The following is a 20,820-nucleotide window of genomic DNA, read 5'->3' as shown; positions in this document are numbered from 1 at the left end:
GAGCAAATAGTCAAGATCGATATGTAAGAATTGATAAATTAGGAAATTCCAGACAGTCTGTTTCGGGGGTGACCAGACACTGAGAGGACAAAAGGACGTCTCTGGAGATTACCATTTGAACTGGCCTTCATGCACCATTGAGACGAAAGTCTCACCTCCGAACCAACTTCATCTACATCTCCCCTCACCCCCACCTGAATGCACCCAAGAAAATGTAGTTTTAATGTGAATGATTATCACAGAGTATTTTCATGTTTAGTATTATTTATTATTTAGATCGCACTGTGAATATAGTATTATATTCACAGTGCGACTGGTACAAATGTCCTATTTCCAAATAAGTAAAACAAAGGGTAATAAGGTTTTTGAGATTTTATGGATAACTAGCACACAAGGAGGTGTTGGCCTCTAGACAAAGGGTCTCCCTACACCCAGAGGTGCTACCTCTGAATGCAAATGTCTCACTGTTAGCAAATGGTTACTAGCAGGTAAATTTCCACTGTGAATGATGTTTAGATCTGAAATGAGGTCTGGGTATATAATGAAACGCAGCGAGAGCTCGGGGCCTTTTATATATTTGAGATCGGCCCGTGAGGCTGAGAGTTGCGAGTCTCTCTGCCTCACGCATTTCTTGTCGGGTAAACTTTTTCCTCTTTGTTCTAGAGCATTTGATGTTTTGCATTGATTATCCTTGAATTGATTATGAAATTATAATGATACATTTACCTGAAATATTAAATTGTGACATTTGATTATTCTAATTGACTTTGACATTAGTTGCATTCAAGAGCTTAAAAGAATAGTAAAACATTCGCTCACATTTAATGATGCACAGATATCATTGAAAAACCTTTTCATTTTATGGAGTCAGATGAAACGAGTTAATACATAAGATAAAATGTATTGCATTTAACCAAAAATACTTTGCCACGTGAAAAGACAGTAACACGCAAAGACCTTCACCTGTATTATTGGAAACCCTCATTGGACCAATAAACAGACTTACAAAGTGGTGACCTCGACGTGATGTCGCAACAAATGAAATTCGTGAGCAACGTCTTTTCCAGCAAAGTATTGGGATTTTGAAATCAACTTGAGGTTTGAACATCTTCTCTTTCTTCCGCCGTTATGATAAGTCAACTTTTTCTGCCCTTTTTTAGAAGTGTTGAGAAAATGTTGTTTGCATTGTTACGGATCGCAAAGCCATTTGTTTAGTCCGGAACTGAAACACGTGAGGACGTGATAGTGGCGGCGCAGATGAAGAATGAAAACCCTTGTTAATAGATTTTAAAGATATCCTTGTTTGCCTACGCAAAGAGAAACGAAACCTAAAATTTGAAAACATCTTCCAAATTATATTCTATTATTCGATTAAGATCTGTAAATTTGAGCCTCAAGATTTAAAGTCAGCATGTTTTCTCCATTGTTGCATGGCCTTGTTGAAACAAACGAACAACACGTGATTAAAAATGAGCAAACAACAGAAAGAAAATTCTAAGTTTGTAAACAATTGGAAAACATGTAATTTTATATAAAAAGGCAAGTCGATGCATTTGTTTATGAAAAGCAATTTGGGAAAAAATAGGATTGTATGATCACAGGTTAAAATTTAGATTCCAAGGCTAAGCTAAATGCTATGACCATGTGTCTTCCAAAAACGATTAACAGGATATGGGACTAAAAAGCACGCAATAATTCTGTTTGTATTTTTGGATTTGTAATTGTGCTTAACACATTGTGCTCATAGAACACACTTTATGGTTGTTTGTGCTACTATATGTGCACATAGGCTAGTTTATTCTTTGAAACACATGTTTACTTAACTGTAAGTGTTGGTTGTAGCACTTAGGTTAAGGCTGTAGATGACATGCATTCTAGGCCAAGTATCTTGTGTATACGGTGTAAACGTGTCTATGAGAAATTTGTTTGCCTCCTTGTACAGGAGCATAGGATTGCCATGTGGTTACAATGTGTTTTCACAGTGCATTTGAAATCTACAAAAGAGAAACAACAAACGCGCATCTCATTAATCCTGAAACAAAAACCCTTTCACGTTTGAACTAATTCTGGATTGCTCTGAAATTATTTTTCAAAATAGATTACCGGATTCGTATATTTCCACAAGTTTGCGCCAGACATTAGTGATGACTAATACTGAATATCAGATTCAAGTGTACTTGAATGAGGGGAACGAGTTATTTCCGTCCAGAATCAGCAAAATGCTGTTTGATCAACCTGGATTCGGGTGCGTTCCTTAACCTCTGTTCTAATTTAATGTTCTATTAGATCATGACCTCTACTAATTGAAACAATTAATTTAAGTTCCTGAGGTGGCATTCAAGGGGGCTATTCAAGTGTCTGTTATTGTGTACGTGTGAATACGGCACATCTCAGATATTTAGCCAATTACCTCTGTTTTGATAAGTCAGACTGGCGAGATTGTGTCGTGCATCCTTAGAAGAAGGACTGCAAAGTGATATAGTTTCCTGATCTATAAGCGAAAAATATAAAGTAAGAGAAAATAGAATAATCAAACGTTAAAATGGCCACGTTGCCTTTATGTAGTCTTTAAAAAGACTAAATTAAACGAACAGGCATTTGAAATCTACATCGGAAACCGCGAATGTGCTTCTAATCAGCCCTGAGCCAAGAAACCTTTTCATATTCAAATGTATTGACATGAGAATGAGCAGAGATTTGACCATGTGTTTAGCATGTGCTTGCGGTCATTGGGTGTTTACAACAACAGAATTCCTCATTGGCTATCAGCCTGACTGTTGTTGTACATAGCCTACAATGCACTGACCAGTACAGCTTTGACACTTTGACAACTAAGTTGTTCCAGAGACTATTTAGAGACCAGAAACAATATAATTTAATTTATATTCCTTTTAATATAATATAATTGTATTATAACTCAAATTATAATATACATTATATTGTAATCGCCAAGCAGGGCATTAATTGGAGAAGTGTGACATTAATCCTTTCAATTCGATTTCATTGGCCTGCTACCCAGTGCCAAAAGGGGAGGGGATGTGCTTTTATTTTTTGCCTTTACAAAAACACAACCAGAAGTGTGGCACAGGTAATAGCAAACCAAATCATCCTTGACTGGGACGCACCAACTAAAATTGAATCTGATCAGAGAACTAAATTTACAAGGAGGGTGTGAACAGAAGTATCACAGCCTTTTGCATGTCACAAGAGATCTGCACACGTATGAATGACACCACAGAAAAGCAAATGCTGAGCGGGCAGCGCCGAAACAGGTGAACTAATTTCTGCCCACAGATCTGACTGTAAAGAGAGCAACTTTGAAATAAAGCCATGGGCATCGACCCATTTGATTTTATAAAAATATGAGTGAGAAAAACTCTGGTTAATCCAGAATATTTCCCCAGCAGAACTGGGAGCTCTAATGCTCATGACACAGCAGACTGTGAAGGCTCAACTGCAAGAGCAGCTTTTAGGTGTCACACACTGCACTGAATGGACATGATAATGGAGCAAGGAGAAGAATTCCACATGTCTGAATTTGAAACTGTTGAAAACATCAGAATTAACTGTGGTTCTCTCTGCATTTGTTTCTGTCTCAGGTGTATTACTGCAATGCCTTGAAGGACGGATGCCAGGATGGGCCGGACCCAACCTGCATCAGAGCCAGGACAGCGGGATTGTTAGAACATAACCTAAGACTCGGGAGATGGGTGAAAAGACACTTCAAGAGGCCATTAACATCACACAATAGCACACCACTATATAAGCATGGCCTCCCAGTATAGAACTGGAACTAAATTTACAACACAATTATTATAGATTAGATTCCACCCATCTCCTAGACATGAACACTGAAAACACTCCTCCATCACTACACCCTCACATCACCATCACCTGGAATAGATCAAATCTATCCAGGCTGAACACTACACATACTAAGAAGATCACCTCACTAAAGACCTATTGTACATCTTCACACTAACAGATCCGGATAGCTTCACACATATAGGATGGTAGAGCTGATCCAATGATGACAGTCTAACAGACGCACATAGCATACGCTATTCACAACACTCACACAAAAACACTGTAATATACATATGAATGGCCACAGTCACAAATCGATGATGCAAATTATAAGCAGAGACAGACCTGCTATTCAATTTTCAAAATGTTAAAATTTTCTGATTGTTGTTAGGGTGGTTGGAAAATCGGAGGGCCCCTGATTTCTCAATATACCACTAATAACAAAAACATCATAAAAAACGAATAGATCTGAAGAATGAGCGCTTCGATCAATTACAAAATTTACAATTTAACCCTTTCATCGACTGTGACTTAGCCAGAACACACACTCTCATACACAATATCTCTATATCTCTCTCTCTCTCCCACACACACTCACACTCACTCACAACTATTGCAAGGAATGAACTATCTACATTATTGAATGATTAAGCATGTCCCAAGTCATTTAGATCTGCATAGGTGGCTTGCATTAGAAGATTCCTGAACACAGTGATTATTATATATATATATATATATATATATATATATATATATATATATATATATATATATATATATATATATATAGTTATTTCTTCATAATTTTCGATTGAATATTATTATTGCATGATTTATTGATGCATAGGATATATTTGATAATGTCCGACCTCTTGCTGCGTTTCCTTTGAATAATTCAGACCAAGAATATTTATAATTCCACTACAATTTCACTTCATCACAGTGGCAATGGAGAATTGGATATTTAAAATGAGACCAACTTACCATTCAGGACTTTTAGAAACACTCGAGACCATATGTACCAACCGCACTTGCTGACATGAACCCATCTATTGTTTCGTTTTTTGTTTTGTTGCATTATGTGTTCGTATGCATTTCCTCATGGCTTCAAGTTCATAAGTGCTCAATCGTGAAGTGGACATTTAAGACGATTTTCAGGTGTCTCATACGAGGCAGTGTGGAACCAAGGAGAACGCCTTCATCCATCGAGGTCTGCCCAGACAACCGCACTGCTGGAGGTGACAGGATTGGTCAAGAGGGTCAGATTATCGTCATGGGAAAGGTGCCAGAGAAGCAGAAGTTTCTCTATGAAGGAATGACACATCGACTGAACAAGTCACAAAGGTCCAGATTGACTTTATGAACTTTGCTCACATTCAAGGCTGAAACGCAAGAAGAAAACCTGAACGCATTCATCCACCTGCTGAACTCAAGCTACATACACCTGGTGAGACCAGGCGTTCTGCAGGTGAACACAGTCATCTGCAAGCTTCTACAGATACTAACATTGAAAAGACAATTTTTCAGTGACATCTCAAGGTTTACAACAGACGTTTATAAGTTACTCCATATGAGCTCATTTGAATTTGACCCACGGAGTCAAGGAGGGAACTGTAAGAATTGATAAATTAGGAAATTCCAGACAGTCTGTTTCGGGGGTGACCAGACACTGAGAGGACAAAACGACCTCTCTGGAGATTACCATTTGAACTGGCCTTCATGCACCATTGAGACGAAAGTCTCACCTCCGAACCAACTTTATCTACATCTCCCCTCACCCCCACCTGAATGCACCCAAGAAAATGTAGTTTTAATGTGAATGATTATCACAGAGTATTTTCATGTTTAGTATTATTTAAAATGTCACAGTGCGACTGGTACAAATGTCCTATTTCCAAATAAGTAAAACAAAGGGTAATAAGGTTTTTGAGATTTTATGGATAACTAGCACACAAGGAGGTGTTGGCCTCTAGACAAAGGGTCTCCCTACACCCAGAGGTGCTACCTCTGAATGCAAATGTCTCACTGTTAGCAAATGGTTACTAGCAGGTAAATTTCCACTGTGAAGGATGTTTAGATCTGAAATGAGGTCTGGGTATATAATGAAACGCAGCGAGAGCTCGGGGCCTTTTCTATATTTGAGATCGGCCCGTGAGGCTGAGAGTTGCGAGTCTCTCTGCCTCACGCATTTCTTGTCGGGTAAACTTTTTCCTCTTTGTTCTAGAGCATTTGATGTTTTGCATTGATTATCCTTGAATTGATTATTAAATTATAATGATATATTTACCTGACATATTAAATTGTGACATTTGATTATTCTAATTGACTTTGACATTAGTTGCATTCAAGAGCTTAAAAGTATAGTAAAACATTCGCTCACATTTAATGATGCACAGATATCATTGAAAAACCTTTTCATTTTATGGAGTCAGATGAAACGAGTTAATACATAAGATAAAATGTATTGCATTTAACCAAAAATACTTTGCCACGTGAAAAGACAGTAACACGCAAAGACCTTCACCGCTAATTCGAATACCGCCATTGGATCGAGTTAGACGGCCTTACAGATATGATTAGGGACTCCAGATATGAGCTTGAGACATGGACAACTTTACGTGTGATATGAACAAGATTTTATTAACTAGACTAAACATTTAAACTACTCTAACATACACATACATACATGCATACAGTTTACCAAGGGAAAGAGAGCTGAAGCAGAATAAAGGAAAGCAAGAAGTTATAGCATTGTTTGAAATTCAGCTTTTAGTCTCTGACCTTCTGTTCCCGGGCAATGAAGAAACAAAGCTCGCTTTCTTGTAACTGGCAAGTCATCTCCTGATGCATTTACGACAAGTAAGTAATTCTCAAACATCCTCAACCAGACTCCAAGGGGTATAGACGGCTCACCTGGCCATGGTAAGAATGGCGTAGGAAAAGCAGCAACAGCAGACATCTTTCATGTAGAACAGCAAAATCCTCGTCGCCAATTTGTTATGTCTAAGTCCAGGTAATCATGAAGACCAGACAGTTCTAAATTCTCCAAGGTTTATTCAAACCCACCAGCAATAAAACAGTGCCAGGTATTTACATGATTTGGCAGCAGGTGCTCTCTCTTCCATTCTTGCTCTACACCTTTTATAGGTAACCACATGTGGACTGCAGTGCCATATCCTGACAAGTACACAAACACAACAAACTTGTAGCTGTATATTCAAGTGATCTCTATGCCAAAGTGGCATTAAATATACAGTAAATTGTATCAACAGGAAAAGAGTGGGAGAGTGACCCAACTCAAAACATGGATTACACCTGTGGTGGGAGATGACTTGAAGGCTCTTTATAAATATAATATCTTCGAACACAATTGAATGACTTAATTGATGATGATGATGATGATGCTGATGAATTTTATTTATAATGCACTATACATTTGACATCAAATCTCAAAGTGCTTACAAAATCAAAAAAACAAATACGCAGACACTTAAAAATACTTAAAAATACGCTTTTCTAAAAAGATAAGTTTTCAGTTCTTTTTTAAAAACATCCGTAGTCTTGGGAGCTCTGAGTTGTTCTGGAAGGGCATTCCACAGACGAGGAGCGGATGCTTTAAAAGCCCTGTCGCCCATAGTCTTGAGCTGTGTCCTAGGTATAACCAGGAGATGCCGTTTGCCTGCTCTGGTCCGGATGTAGGTGTTTCGGGAAAGGAGATCAGTGAGGTATGTGGGGGCCGCACCATGCAGACAGTAGTGAGTGTGCAAGAGGATCTTATATTCTATGCGGAAGTGAACAGGGAGCCAGTGAAGGGATTTTAGGATAGGAGTAATGTGCTCATGTTTCCGCACCCTCATTAGGACCCTGGCAGCACTATTCTGCACAAACTGGAGCTTTTGGAGACTCCTACCAGGGATTCCCCACAGCAGTGCGTTGCAGTAATCCAGCCTGGAGGAGACAAAGGCATGGACGAGCTTCTCTGCAGCTGAGAAGGAAAGAGAGGAACTCAGTTTGGAAATACTACGGAGGTGAAAAAACGAGGTTTTACAGATTGAGGTGACATGATTGTCAAAAGAAAGGTATGGGTCAAACTTGACCCCAAGGTTAGTAACGGAGGGAGAGAGAGAAATAGTATTGCCAAGAAAAGAAACAAGTGTGAAAGGAGACGAACGTAATTGGTGAGGCGTTCCGATTTGGATGGCTTCTGTTTTAGAGCCATTCAGCTGCAGAAAATTTTGATTCATCCATGCCCCGATCTCCTCCAGGCAGGAGGTAAGGCGGGAAATGATGGCAGAGGGGGAACCAGAGGGAGTGATATGAAGATAAAGTTGTGTGTCGTCAGCATAGCAGTGGTAGTGAATTACATGCCTGCTGACGACACGACCAAGGGGAAGCGTGTAAATAGTAAAAAGGGTTGGACCGAGTACGGAGCCCTGGGGTACCCCACAGGTAACAATGTGAGGTGAGGATTTTGCCTCCCCCAAGGCTACACACTCAGTCCTATCTGTAAGATAGGAGCGAAACCATTTTAGGGAAGTGTCGGAGAGACCAATATAGTGCTGAAGTCTGTGAAGAAGGATACGATGATCAACAGTATCAAACGCAGCAGAGAGGTCGAGGAGAATAAGCAGAGAAGTGGAACCAGAGTCAGAGGCCATAAGGAGGTCACTAGTCACTTTGAGGAGGGCTGTCTCTGTGCTGTATTGAGAGCGAAAACCAGATTGATATTTATCGTACAAACCTTTGGAACTGAGATGGGTATGAAGCTGGGAGGAAACCACTTTTTCTAACACTTTTGAGATGAATGAGAGGTTAGAGATGGGTCTGTAATTTGACAGAGGTTAAGGATCTAGGGTTGGTTTTTTCAGAAGAGGTTTAATAATAGCTGTTTTTAGAGCTATTGGAACATTTCCTGTTTGCAGTGAAAGATTTATCAGTTTAGTTATGAGAGGACTAATGGACAAATGGTGGGTTTTGAGCAGAGCGGTGGGAAGGGGATCAAGAGAACAAGTGGATGATTTAAATTTATGGATAATATTCTCGACCTCCTGCTGCGTTGTAGACGAAAAATGTGACAGTTTTTGCGTGATCAATATTGTAGGGGTGTCAGGAGTGGAACATGTGAGGGGAGAGAGAGCTGAGCGGATACAGTCTATTTTGGAAGTGAAAAAGTTCATAAATTTATCACAATTTGAGTCGGTATGACTGAAAAATGATGGAGTCTGTGGTTTGAGAATGTGGTGAATTGTGGAGAACAATTTTTTGGAGTCACCTGCATTGTTGTTAATCAGCATGGAATAATGCTGTGACCTAGCCTTTGAAAGAGCTCTTGCATAGGCCCTACGATGCTCTCGATAGGCCAATTTATGCACCATCAAATCAGATTTTTTATAGGTCCGCTCCATGACATGACCAGACTGCTTCATCTCTCTAAGTTCTCCTGTGAACCAGGGTGCGGGCCTAGAGAAAGTGACAGTCCGGCTTTTAATTGGGGCATGACTATCCAGAATGGAGCTAAGGCTGGTGTTATAAAAAATCACAAGTTCATCCATTGACAAATCTGGGGAAGGGGAGAGAAGATGTAAATCCTGACTAAAAGAGATGAAGTCAATGTTTTTGATATTTCGAAAAATCATCTGACGTTTTGGTTTATGAAAAGAAAATGACAATGGAATTTTGAATAATGTTGCCAGATGGTCAGAGACACCAACATCATACACCTCAAGGCCAGTAACTGTAAGAGAGTCAGTAATCACTAAATCCAGTATATGGCCTTTATGTGTTGGGACATCAACAAGCTGATGGAGATTAATACAGTCTAATGCAGTGTTTCCCAAACTTTTTTCAGTCGAGGCACCCTTTGGAAATTTAGAAAAATACACTAGTGTTGTCACGATACTACTTTGATACTATACCTTGAAATGTATTGATTTTCAATACCACAGGGAATAACTGCCGTATATAGGCCTACTGTCATATAGATATTTTTTAATATTATCAATTTTTTTGTCCATCCATTTAAAGTCTAGGAAATCATTATTTTCTTCTGCAGAGATCACTTTACATGATGACATATTTAATTAAGGCTTTTATTCATAATTCAGCAAAACATTGCTCAATTACCATTGCAAATCTCACCTAAATGTTTGCTCACTCAGTGTAGGCCTATTTGTGTTTTTATATTGGGATAATTTTGTTATAATTGCACAAGATAGCTTGTTTTTAATATATTTTATAATGTAATAATTTCACAGTTAATCTCCGAATTAATGTATAAACAACATAAAGACAGTATATTTTAAATAATTGTTTAATGGCATCTTTTTTATGAATGAAGCCCAGTATCACTGAACCAATACTGCTACTGATGTCAGGAAATACACAGAAATTGAATAAAGTTATCAAACACTTTACAGTCTTCACTGCATAAATAATAAATTAAATATAGATGAATCCTTATTAAAGCTACAAGCGTTCTTTAGTCAAGAGCAGTGAGTAATTTGCTCTGTTACCTGTTCTTTGATTCTGTTGTCACTGCTGCACTTGTTTATCTCACACGCGTCCCATCTTCTCACAACTCTAATTTAAGATTTTAACTAATTTAAGACTGCTCTCATGAGGATACTCAATAAAACGGACATTTTGGCATAACTGTGTGTTATTATTCGTTCAAGCACGAAAGAGAAGTCGATTCTGGCACGCGATGCGCGTCGTCCTGTGTCAGCAGGACATTCACAGACAGCGCGTTCTCTTTTGTCTTTTCGCGGTTGCATGGTTTAAAAGCATTTGCATGAATAAGAACGTGATTATATAATGTAAGGCTAGCCAAAGGATGACATAAAAAAACGGATGCTGCGTTAATTGTGTTTAAATATTTTTTAACGCGTAAAACTGAAAAACATTAATCGCACGCGTTACCGTTGACAGCAGCACGGACATAACCGATGTGTTTGTGAATATGCGGCAAGACGGACGTTGTGACAATGTTTCGTGTGTATTTGACCGTAAGCGCAACAAGCCATGAAAAAGAGGCAGCTTTATGTGTGGACGCTGGGAATGAAGCACGAGAATGAAATCATGCGGAACCCCCGCAATTCAACGAACGCAGAAAACTTATGATTTGCATTTTTTATTATAAATTTGTGTGCATTATTTGTTGTTATTAGACGCTTCCGACGATGCGAGATTGATGATACATTTATTATTATTTTTTTTACACATTTTTGAATTTTAAAATGTTTAATGGAGTTTTTACACGGCACCCCTGCTCTCGCCAGAAGGCACCCCAGGGTGCCGCGGCACCCCGTTTGGGAAACGCTGGTCTAATGTGTATTTGAAGTCAGATGCCAGTCGGCAAGTCTGGGAGTCCATATGTACATTAAAATCACCAATAACTAAAATGTTGGAGTATATTGTACAAAGGGAAATAAGAAAACCGTGTATGTCACAGATGAATGTTGAATGTGGTTTAGGCGGGCGATAAATAAGAGCTATTGTTGCAGAAAACGGATGTTTACAATTAAAAACAAGACTTTCAAATGTGTCCATATTGGGAATGGCCACGGGTGATAGCACCAGATTGCTGCGATGTATTACAGCAAGCCCTCCACCCCGGCCAGTTGTGCGGGGCTTAGAAAGATAGCAATACCCAGGTGGGCAGGCCTCATTAAGAGAGGAATAGACATCAGGCTGCTGCCAGGTCTCACTTAGGCAGAGAATATCTATCCCTTTGTCCAAAATGTGATCGTGTATGAGTGCAGATTTATTTGACAATGACTGCACATTAAATTGTTCAATAGTAATGTAAGTTTTGAGATCCAGTTTATTACAAGGACGTAGGACGCTGTGATCCACTCCGGGTTTTTTGTTGTACCAATCGGAGTTAAATGTTCCTCCAGTGGCGGCGCTCTGATGACGTAATCCAGGTGCGACGTGGCGTAAGGCCGTCCAGAGAGATGCGATGTTACTGTGGTCACCGTGTTTGGACAAAACAAACCGGCGACCCGACCCTCTATGGATATACCGGGCTCGACGTGGTAGAAGATCCTGTTGCGAATGGATTTCAGTACCGCTGGAAATCCTATGTTGTTCCATTAGGATGTCGGTCGTCAACACAGTGCCGGCTTGGGCACCGCTACTCGCGGTTAGCCAAAATCCAAGAGGGCAATAAGGTATAATAGTCACCCACGCAACCAGGATAGTCCACAGCATAATCCACGGCGTCAGGAGAAAAATTATTTCTTTGCAGATATCCGTTTAAAGGCAGAGGTATTGCAGAGGTAAAACTTCATGGCAGTCCAAAGGATATAAACTGGTATACTTACAGTCCATTTATTACTGTAGTGGACACATCCAGTATGTAAAGAGCACTCAGTTAAACTAATAACCGGAAAAGCGACAAAAACCGGCAAAAAGACCAGGAGAAGCGGCGAACAATCAGCGCCAGCGTCCTCTCCCTCGGTCAGAGTTTATTGGCAAAATTTACAGGAGGAAATTGAAATCGAATATTGGACAACTTGTCAGGGCATCTGCAGCTTTTTAAAAAGACTACAATCTACTCGGCCCCAACAGCGAAAGAGATTTGAATAAAAAATTAATCAGTTTTGACTGTGCTAAGTTCTGCGTTCTACAATATGTAGGCCTACTTCACGAAAGATGTACTGTAGTACTGTCTGAAGTAAATTAAAGTATGTTCTAGCCCCGAAAAAGAGAGGGGATCCTGAGAATGCCTTACTCAGGCCCACCGATGCCGGCAAAGGACGTAAGGAGTCGTGGTGGGAGAAAAGGACACAAACACCAAATACCATATAAAAACCGAAGCTTTTATTTAGCCACAAAATTAGTGTAAACCATTACCTGGGAAAAAAAGGGGAGGGCTGGACGGACCAAAGGAAAGAAACAAAACAAACCCCACCCCTAATCCTTGCTAACATTACTAACATAACTAACTAACATTATAAGTGCACCCCAGGAAACATTATAAAATACTCCATTGACAAATACAACTCCAATAATTTTACCTTGCACAGAATCATAAAACAAACGTTGTTCAAACTCGACAGAAACAAAATAAAACTCACCAAAACCATTTCGGTTTGTTTTTCAACTCTAATCTAGAGGGAGGAGTTGGCAACATTCGCTGGCTAAAATGACTAAAAACGATGTACACTATAGCGTGAGAAACCTTTAAAAATTTACTTAGGCTGCCGAACTTCCAAATAACCAGCCTTCTGCTTCAGTGGAGTCCTGTCTGTGCGGTGGTGTGACGTCCAGTGGTGCGGAATTTAGGTTACAGCAAATCCTGTATTATTGCCTGGCAGGGGTGGGACAAAAATAAGCAAAATCAGTGAAAAAAAACTATTTTATTGGTAACTAAGGGTAACAAAGACAAAATAATTTCATAGAAATAACAACTGGTAAAAACTTTGTATCTGTTCATGAGAGAGGATGCGTCTGTGAGTGTATTAAAGTAGCAGTGTTTATAAGATATCATATCACATGACATATCTAAGCCATTGAACTATTATTTGGAACCTCAAATAAACAGATTATGAAAAAACATTTGAGAAACACAGATGTATAAGGAATAACTGCTACTATACCACACTTTGCAGGAGAGAGGAAACATGCAAAATGGATGCAGACTAACTCATGAAGACAGTCCTCTAAAAATGCTGTGCTACCATACTTAATACTATGAGAGAGTCAATGTGAGTGGAATAAGTGTTTGAGTCAGTAAAAGTGATTGTTCTTTTCTGTAGGCCCTATAATGCATTGGCCAAATTGGCCAAAACCGTCAAGTCATTTGTGCACTGTAGGGGCTGTAGTGATAAAAGCGTCTGCCAAATGAATAAATTTAATATAATGTAACTACTGACCAGGCTGCTTAAGAACCAGAACTGAGATTTCAGCTTCTCCAAGTGGGGATTCAGAGAAAGAACAGATGGAACAACAGAGCTCAGGGTGACCATCTTCTCCCCCTCTATCAAATCTGTTGCCTCAAATGGCTTCCACTTCAACTGGTTCCACTCCCTTGATGTGAACAACAGCTCCTTCTGTCCAGACTTGTCCAGAACACAACAGAATCTTGGATGTTTGCATTCAATTACTGCATGTACCTTTCTCGGTGTTGAGTTCCATCTTGTGTTAAAAACAGCTGGAATGCTTTTTTCCACAAATTCAGACTGAAATACATCTTTGAATTGTTATGCAATTTTGAGAAAACACGTGACATCATCATATTTGTTTCTTTCAAGGCTAAACAGGCGGCCAGGGCTGCGCAGGCAGAGTAAGTGACCAGGGCGGTACAGGCTGGGCTGACGACAAACACGGCGGAGCAGAAGACCATCACACCACACCAAGGCGGAGCAGGCGGGGCTGAAGGTGTAAGTTGAGGACCACCCAAGGCAAATTTGGTGGAACTGGAGACCAACACAGCTGATCCAACGAAACTGAAACACAGAGCACAGAGAGGTTAGGATTGGACTAAGAGCCCCTGTCAAAACAGACAGGGAGCTCAAGGGTGTCCTCCATGGTCATAACGGGACCTGCAGGGTCTTCCAAGTCGACCTCTGTGGTCATTTCAAGGCAGACAGGCAGTTCAGGAACGATCTTTGTGCTCACATCAGGGCAGGAAACTCAGGGACAACCTCCATGTTCACAACAGGGCAGACAGGAAACTCTGCGGCAGGAGTGGTTTCTGGAGTGGACTCGTGGCTGAAGCGGTGCTCTGGAGTGGACTCGTGGGCTGAAGCGCTGCTCTGGAGTGGACTCGTGGGCTGAAGCGAGCTCTGGAGTGGACTCGTGGGCTGAAGCGGGCTCTGGAGTGGACTCGTGGGCTGAAGCGGGCTCTGGAGTGGACTCATGGGCTGAAGCGGGCTCTGGAGTGGACTCGTGGGCTGAAGCGAACTCTGGAGTGGACTCGTGGGCTGAAGCGAACTCTGGAGTGGACTCGTGGGCTGAAGAGGGCTCTGGAGTGGACTCGTAGGCTGAAGCGGGCTCTGGAGTGGACTCGTGGGCTGCAGTGGTGCTCTGGAGTGGACTCGTGGGCTGAAATGGTGCTCTAGAGTGGACTCGTGGGCTGAAGCGGGCTCTGGAGTGGACTTGTGGGCTGAAGCAGGCTCCGGAGTGGAGTCATGGGCTGAAGCGGTGCTCTGGAGTGGACTCACGGGCTGAAGCGAGCTCTGGAGTGGACTCGTGGGCTGAAGCGGGCTCCGGAGTGGACTCTTGGGCTTAAGCGAGCTCTGGAGTGGACTCGTGGGCTGAAGCAGGCTCTAGAGTGGACTCATGGGCTGAAGCGGGCTCTGGAGTGGACTCGTGGGCTGAAGCGAACTCTGGAGTGGACTCGTGGGCTGAAGCGGGCTCTGGAGTGGACTCGTGGGCTGAAGCGGGCTCTGGAGTGGACTCGTGGGCTGAAGCGAGCTCTGGAGTGGACTCGTGGGCTGAAGCGGGCTCTGGAGTGGACTCGTGGGCTGAAGCGGGCTCTGGAGTGGACTCATGGGCTGAAGCGGGCTCCGGAGTGGACTCTTGGGCTTAAGCGAGCTCTGGAGTGGACTCGTGGGCTGAAGCAGGCTCTAGAGTGGACTCGTGGGCTGAAGCGAGCTCTGGAGTGGACTCGTGGGCTGAAGCGGGCTCCGGGGTGGACTCGTGGGCTGAAGCGGGCTCCGGGGTGGACTTGTGGGCTGAAGCAGGCTCCGGAGTGGACTCTCGGGCTGAAGCAGGCTCCGGAGTGGACTCGTGGGCTGGAGCGAGCTCTGGAGTGGACTCGTTGGCTGGAGCGAGCTCTGGAGTGGACTCGTGGGCTGAAACTAACACTTACTGAAAAACTAACTGAAATAAAATAACAATTAGCAAAAATTATGCTCTAATTAGGTGCTGTTATTATCTTTGTTTTTACAAAACATTTACTGCAAATAATATTATCCATGTGCAGACATTTCCCCACAATGTAGACACACCCTCACTCTCACACTCAGGGCCTTTCCAAATACCCACACCTGCAGTCTTTGCACTTGATCACTTGTCTACTTACATGACGTACTTCCTGTATTTGACTCAAGTGTTAAAGTAGGCGTGAAGACTGCAAGTGGGTGTAGAACTTTTGATTACCCAATGGGCCACACTTATAGTGTTCCAAAAATGCAAGTCTTTACGGAGCTTTATTTGATTTTGAATACTTTGCATTTTAAAAGAAACTTCTAAATGTCTTGTCAGTAGTCCCTATGTAACAGAAGACACAATTTAAATTTGTGGTGCATCTAATTAAGTGACAAAAGGCAGTTGCAAATGTTGCATAGCCTACTCATCTTGGCACCAATAAAATTATACTTTAAAAATTTGTTTTACTACCAAATTACATCTTTATTTTTTTTTTAAATTTAATTTACAAATTAAATTACAATTTTACTTATAGTGGAATGCAATAGTGGGAATTTGGAAAGGCCCTTACTCTCACACTCACTTTAACTCTCACACTTTTTCTCACACTACCTTCACAGCAGGTTTTGTTTGCTGTAGATGACTTGGACTGTTTTGTTGTTTTTTGGATATACTAGTGGCCACACTGCTTCATTGTAAACCAGGCATGTTTAACAAGATTTCATCTGTAATATGAATGATTTTATCTGAATCTTTCATAATTTTTACTCTTATGCTTTTAAGTTGCATTATTTGGTCATTTGTTCAATCTCAAACCATCACTTTATTTTTTATTAAGATGTCTGCACAGGAGTTGCAAACATTAAACTTGGCTGAAATTAAAGGGGTCATGAACTGGCTTTTTTAAAAAAATTATATTGTTGTCTGAGGTCAACTTATGACGTTCGCTTGGTTTTTACATTCAAAAACATCAAAATGAATAAGTAATAGGCTATTTTCTACCCTAGTTTTGAGCCTAGCTCAAAAACGCTCGGTTTTTATGGGCGTCTCGCATTGAAGACTTGGAAATAAACGCCCACTGCTGTGAGTGGATAACAGTTTTGCATAATAATGAGTTTCAACTCACTCGTCAGTGCACGTGGGGGAAATTGTTTTGAAAACTTCCAATGTTGTAAAATACCAACCGGAATGATTCGCCCATACATGTTCGACCCAGAGTCCGATCCCGAATCGCAGGACAATGAACCAACAACACCTCAAATACAACGGATACTTCAGCCTGTGACAGCGTGGTAAGTTATTGTTAATTGTTTATGCTACTTCTAATGTAGGCTATCTTTAATGTTTTTATAGAAATTTTACTCACATAAGTGTGTTGCACCATTCCTGTCGGATCCAATATAGAAGGCACAGCACCGTTTTTCAATCTTAATCGGTCTGCAAATCCTGTCTCGACCTGTGTCTTGTTTACAAAACAGTCCTCGGCGAAATGAAGCGAACAAACTGACAATGTTTTACCCACATCAGCTGGAACCTCATTAAAAATAAAATTTGACCATGCATTCCTATTGGAATCCAGAGGAAGCTTATGCAGCGACTGTCTTCTTCCACAACCAGGCACTACACAATATTAGTAAACGACATGTTTACTGCTCGGTAGCTCGATCCGGTTTGTCATCACGAGGTAGGCCTATGTTATTTAGCTATGCCTGTAATGCGCGAATCGGTGGGCGGGGCTAAACCGGCCGTGTTGAAGTAGGCGGTGTCTTCTTCTGCGGGGGTGGTGTTTTATCCTCTTTGACGTCATAGTTCCCCAGTTTGAAAAACGAGTCGTTTGCTGAGCCTGGTGTCAATAAAAGCATTTATTGGACTAACAAGGACGTTTTCAGTTCTGAAACTTACAGGATATTCTTATAATATGGTGACCTCTTAGATGTCAAAAGCTCAAGGAAAATTTGATTTCTCAGTTCATCACCCCTTTAAATCCCTTGCTTTGGTCTACACTGGAAGTGTTGTTAACTCTGCTAAACTATAATTGCTAAAACTGAAACTAAATATAAATGTGTTCACAAAATAAAAACTAAAACTAAAACTAACAAAGCCATTAATGAAACTAAACTATAATTTATTGAAAAATTGAAAACAGTATTAAAATAAAAACTACAGTAATGTAAAAATGCAAAACTATAATAACCTTAATGGGATGGAGAGCAATGTGCGGCCCGAACACACAAAATGGCCATCGCCGTAACAGGGCTTGCTGCATTGTTAAAAATTACCAGCATTTCACAATAATTAACAGTATTATTTTACAGTAACTTGTTGTAATTAAATTTCCCTGTAATATCCCAATGAATACCTGTAAAAACAACAGAATCCTTGGATTTTACAGCATCTAACTCTTATTTTACAGTAAAATCTTGTAATCTAAAACCTGCTGTTATATCACAACAAGGTCTGTGATATCACAGAAACACAGTGAAAACAAATAAGGATTTCACAGCATTTAACAGTATTATTACAGTGAAATATTGTATTGAAATATGCCCTGGGAAGTCACATGACATAACAAACTGTTTTGAACTGAAGGCTCCGTTGTGTCCCTCTTCTATTCCGTGCTTAATGGAGAAGGTGAGCAACATGCATGTTTGCAGCACTTACACCCATGTTATTTTAATATAATAATAATATTTACTTTCAAATAAATGTTTATCGCATGAAACAGTTCACATTTTGTTAGCAAGTGCCCAGAATTGTTGAAAGTTCTCTCACAGCATTTGCTAATAGTAGTAATGTTAGTAATGACGAGAGTTTCGCTACCATTTTTCATGTCACTATCACCGTTTAGACAAATCTGGTGTTTGTAAAGTTTATAAAACCAATGATGGAACAAACATGACTATTTATGTATGCACATTTCTGTAATTAGTTAATTGGGTTATCATAGATTAGCAGGGCTAACCGTTAGCTGTTTAACTTGAATAACTTAGTGATTCAAACGGTCCATGAAAAAATAACAGTGCCTGCTGATCTGTGCAGTGATCTGCCAGTGTGTGTGTGTCTCCCTGTGTGCTTCAACATCGCAGAGTTTTTTCTCCTCTCATAAAAGAGCTTGCACGCGGCACGTCTTTTTAAAGACGGCTCGCCCGTGCATTTCTGGTTGCAGCGGACTGGTATCGGACTCTGATGGGCACGAGCGCTGTCTAGTGTGTTTGGGCTTTGATCATGCTTGAACAGCGCTCGTGGATGACTCATGTTCTCTCTGGGAACGTGATCATCGCGTCATATATAGGTTGAGACTCGGTGAACTCGCAAGAGTGAGAGTCCCCTCATCCACCACCCGATCTTCGGCTGGTGTCCAGGTTGACCTGAGGGTGTTGGTCTGGAACAAGGCACCGACTCTGTGTCAACGCCCCAGCCCCCCCCTCTTTAATGACGGTGCCCGCTAGCGAACTGATGATTCCACGAGTCTACCCTCGGGTGGCCCGTGTGTTTTCATTTGAAGCTACAGAGGATGATGCTGTGTCTGTAGCAGCATCACTAGGTGGGCTTGATTCTTCTGGAAATTACGACTCGACACAGCCACCACCCTCTGGTGTGCATACGGCTGTGCCTGAGTCTGATCCGGAGATGACGGCCATGCTTTCCCGGGACGATTGGTTTTGGGTAAGGCCGCCGACGCGTCCACGGCAAACTCCAATATCTTTGTTCCCGGACGTGCATGATGAGATCACGGGTCCTCTCGTTGGTCTCATCCGCCTTTCCTCCCCTCAGGGGCCGCTGCCAATGGGTACACTGGGGTTCCCCCGGTTGAACGCTCTGTTGCCATGCTACTATGTCCTCAGAGTGCTTCCCGGCGCAATCCTAGGCACCCGTCCAAAGCCTGTAGTTCTTTTCGTCTACACTAATCTGTGGCGAAATCCTATAGTGCCACAGGACAGGCAGCTGCCTCACTGCATCCCATGACCGTTCTGCTGGTCTACCTGACCCAGATGCTCATGGACATGCAGGAGGGCGGGACTGACCCGAGGCTCTTCAGTGAGCTGCGCGCCACCACTGACCTTGCACTCCGTGCGACGAAAGTGGCCACATACTCAAAGAAAGAGACTATGAAACAGAAACCCTCTTTAAAACAGACTTTGCTGCATTAATCATAGACTAACTGATCTATAAATGAACATGCATAAAACTGTGAAAGAAACAGTGTGAATGGTTTACTGTCTCGTGTACTATTAGGTATATATTATGGTATGTATCCTGGTATACAACCAACTAACGATCAATGTAACCACACCTGTATCATGCCTCCTACCTAATTAATCCTCATTTAATGACTCACACTTTGATGTACATCACCTTCTTCTAGAATGCAGTGTGGATGTGTTATAGCTATCTGAGCATTAATGAAGGTATAATCATGCTAGGGACAAAGATCCGTAAATCAACTAAGAGCCACTTTCCCTCTCAGACATGTCACCTTTCTGATTGGTCGAGTTCAACCCTTAGGGGAGGATCTTTTCCAGGCCTTATTAGAGACAGTCCACATGTGACCTCCCTCTCTTAGTTCTTTCATCCAGCCGCAACACTGTTCTCGTGATACTGGGGAACCCCCTCCCCCTCCACGGGGGCCCCAGGGCCCAGCAGGCCTCGATTCCAACCAGATATGGGCTCAGGCAGGAGAGAGATGACTCTCTCACAAAGAACCAAGGACAATCTCAAGAGTTTTGGAACAAAGACTCCAACCAACAACGACTCCAATCACCCATCCTTCCGACTTCCTCACTTCTCCTGGGTGCTCGGCGTGGCCTCAACAGAGTCCCAGGCCTTGACCAAACCAGCCATGCGTTCCTAGAGAAAGAGAACGCTCAACCAACTTCCACTTGACACTGCCGGAACCATCAACGACTTCAATTTTCAACAACTTCAAGAATTGTTCCCATTACAAATGCAAGTATTCAATTCAATGAAATGTGAAAATGAAATTCTGATGGTTCTTCTCATAGACCCTCTTCCAGTTTCCAATTTCATCCTATCACTAACCTATTTATGTATTCAAGTGTGTATGTTGTTTAGTTTATTTATATTCATATAAATATCTATATTTAGTTAATAAAACTTGTACATAATATGTATTTG

The sequence above is a fragment of the Siphateles boraxobius genome, unplaced genomic scaffold (assembly GCF_051911475.1).
Source record: "Siphateles boraxobius isolate OS27281-9 unplaced genomic scaffold, OSU_SipBor_1 30, whole genome shotgun sequence".
Taxonomy (NCBI): domain Eukaryota; kingdom Metazoa; phylum Chordata; class Actinopteri; order Cypriniformes; family Leuciscidae; genus Siphateles; species Siphateles boraxobius.
Note: the sequence above shows the minus strand (reverse complement) of the source record.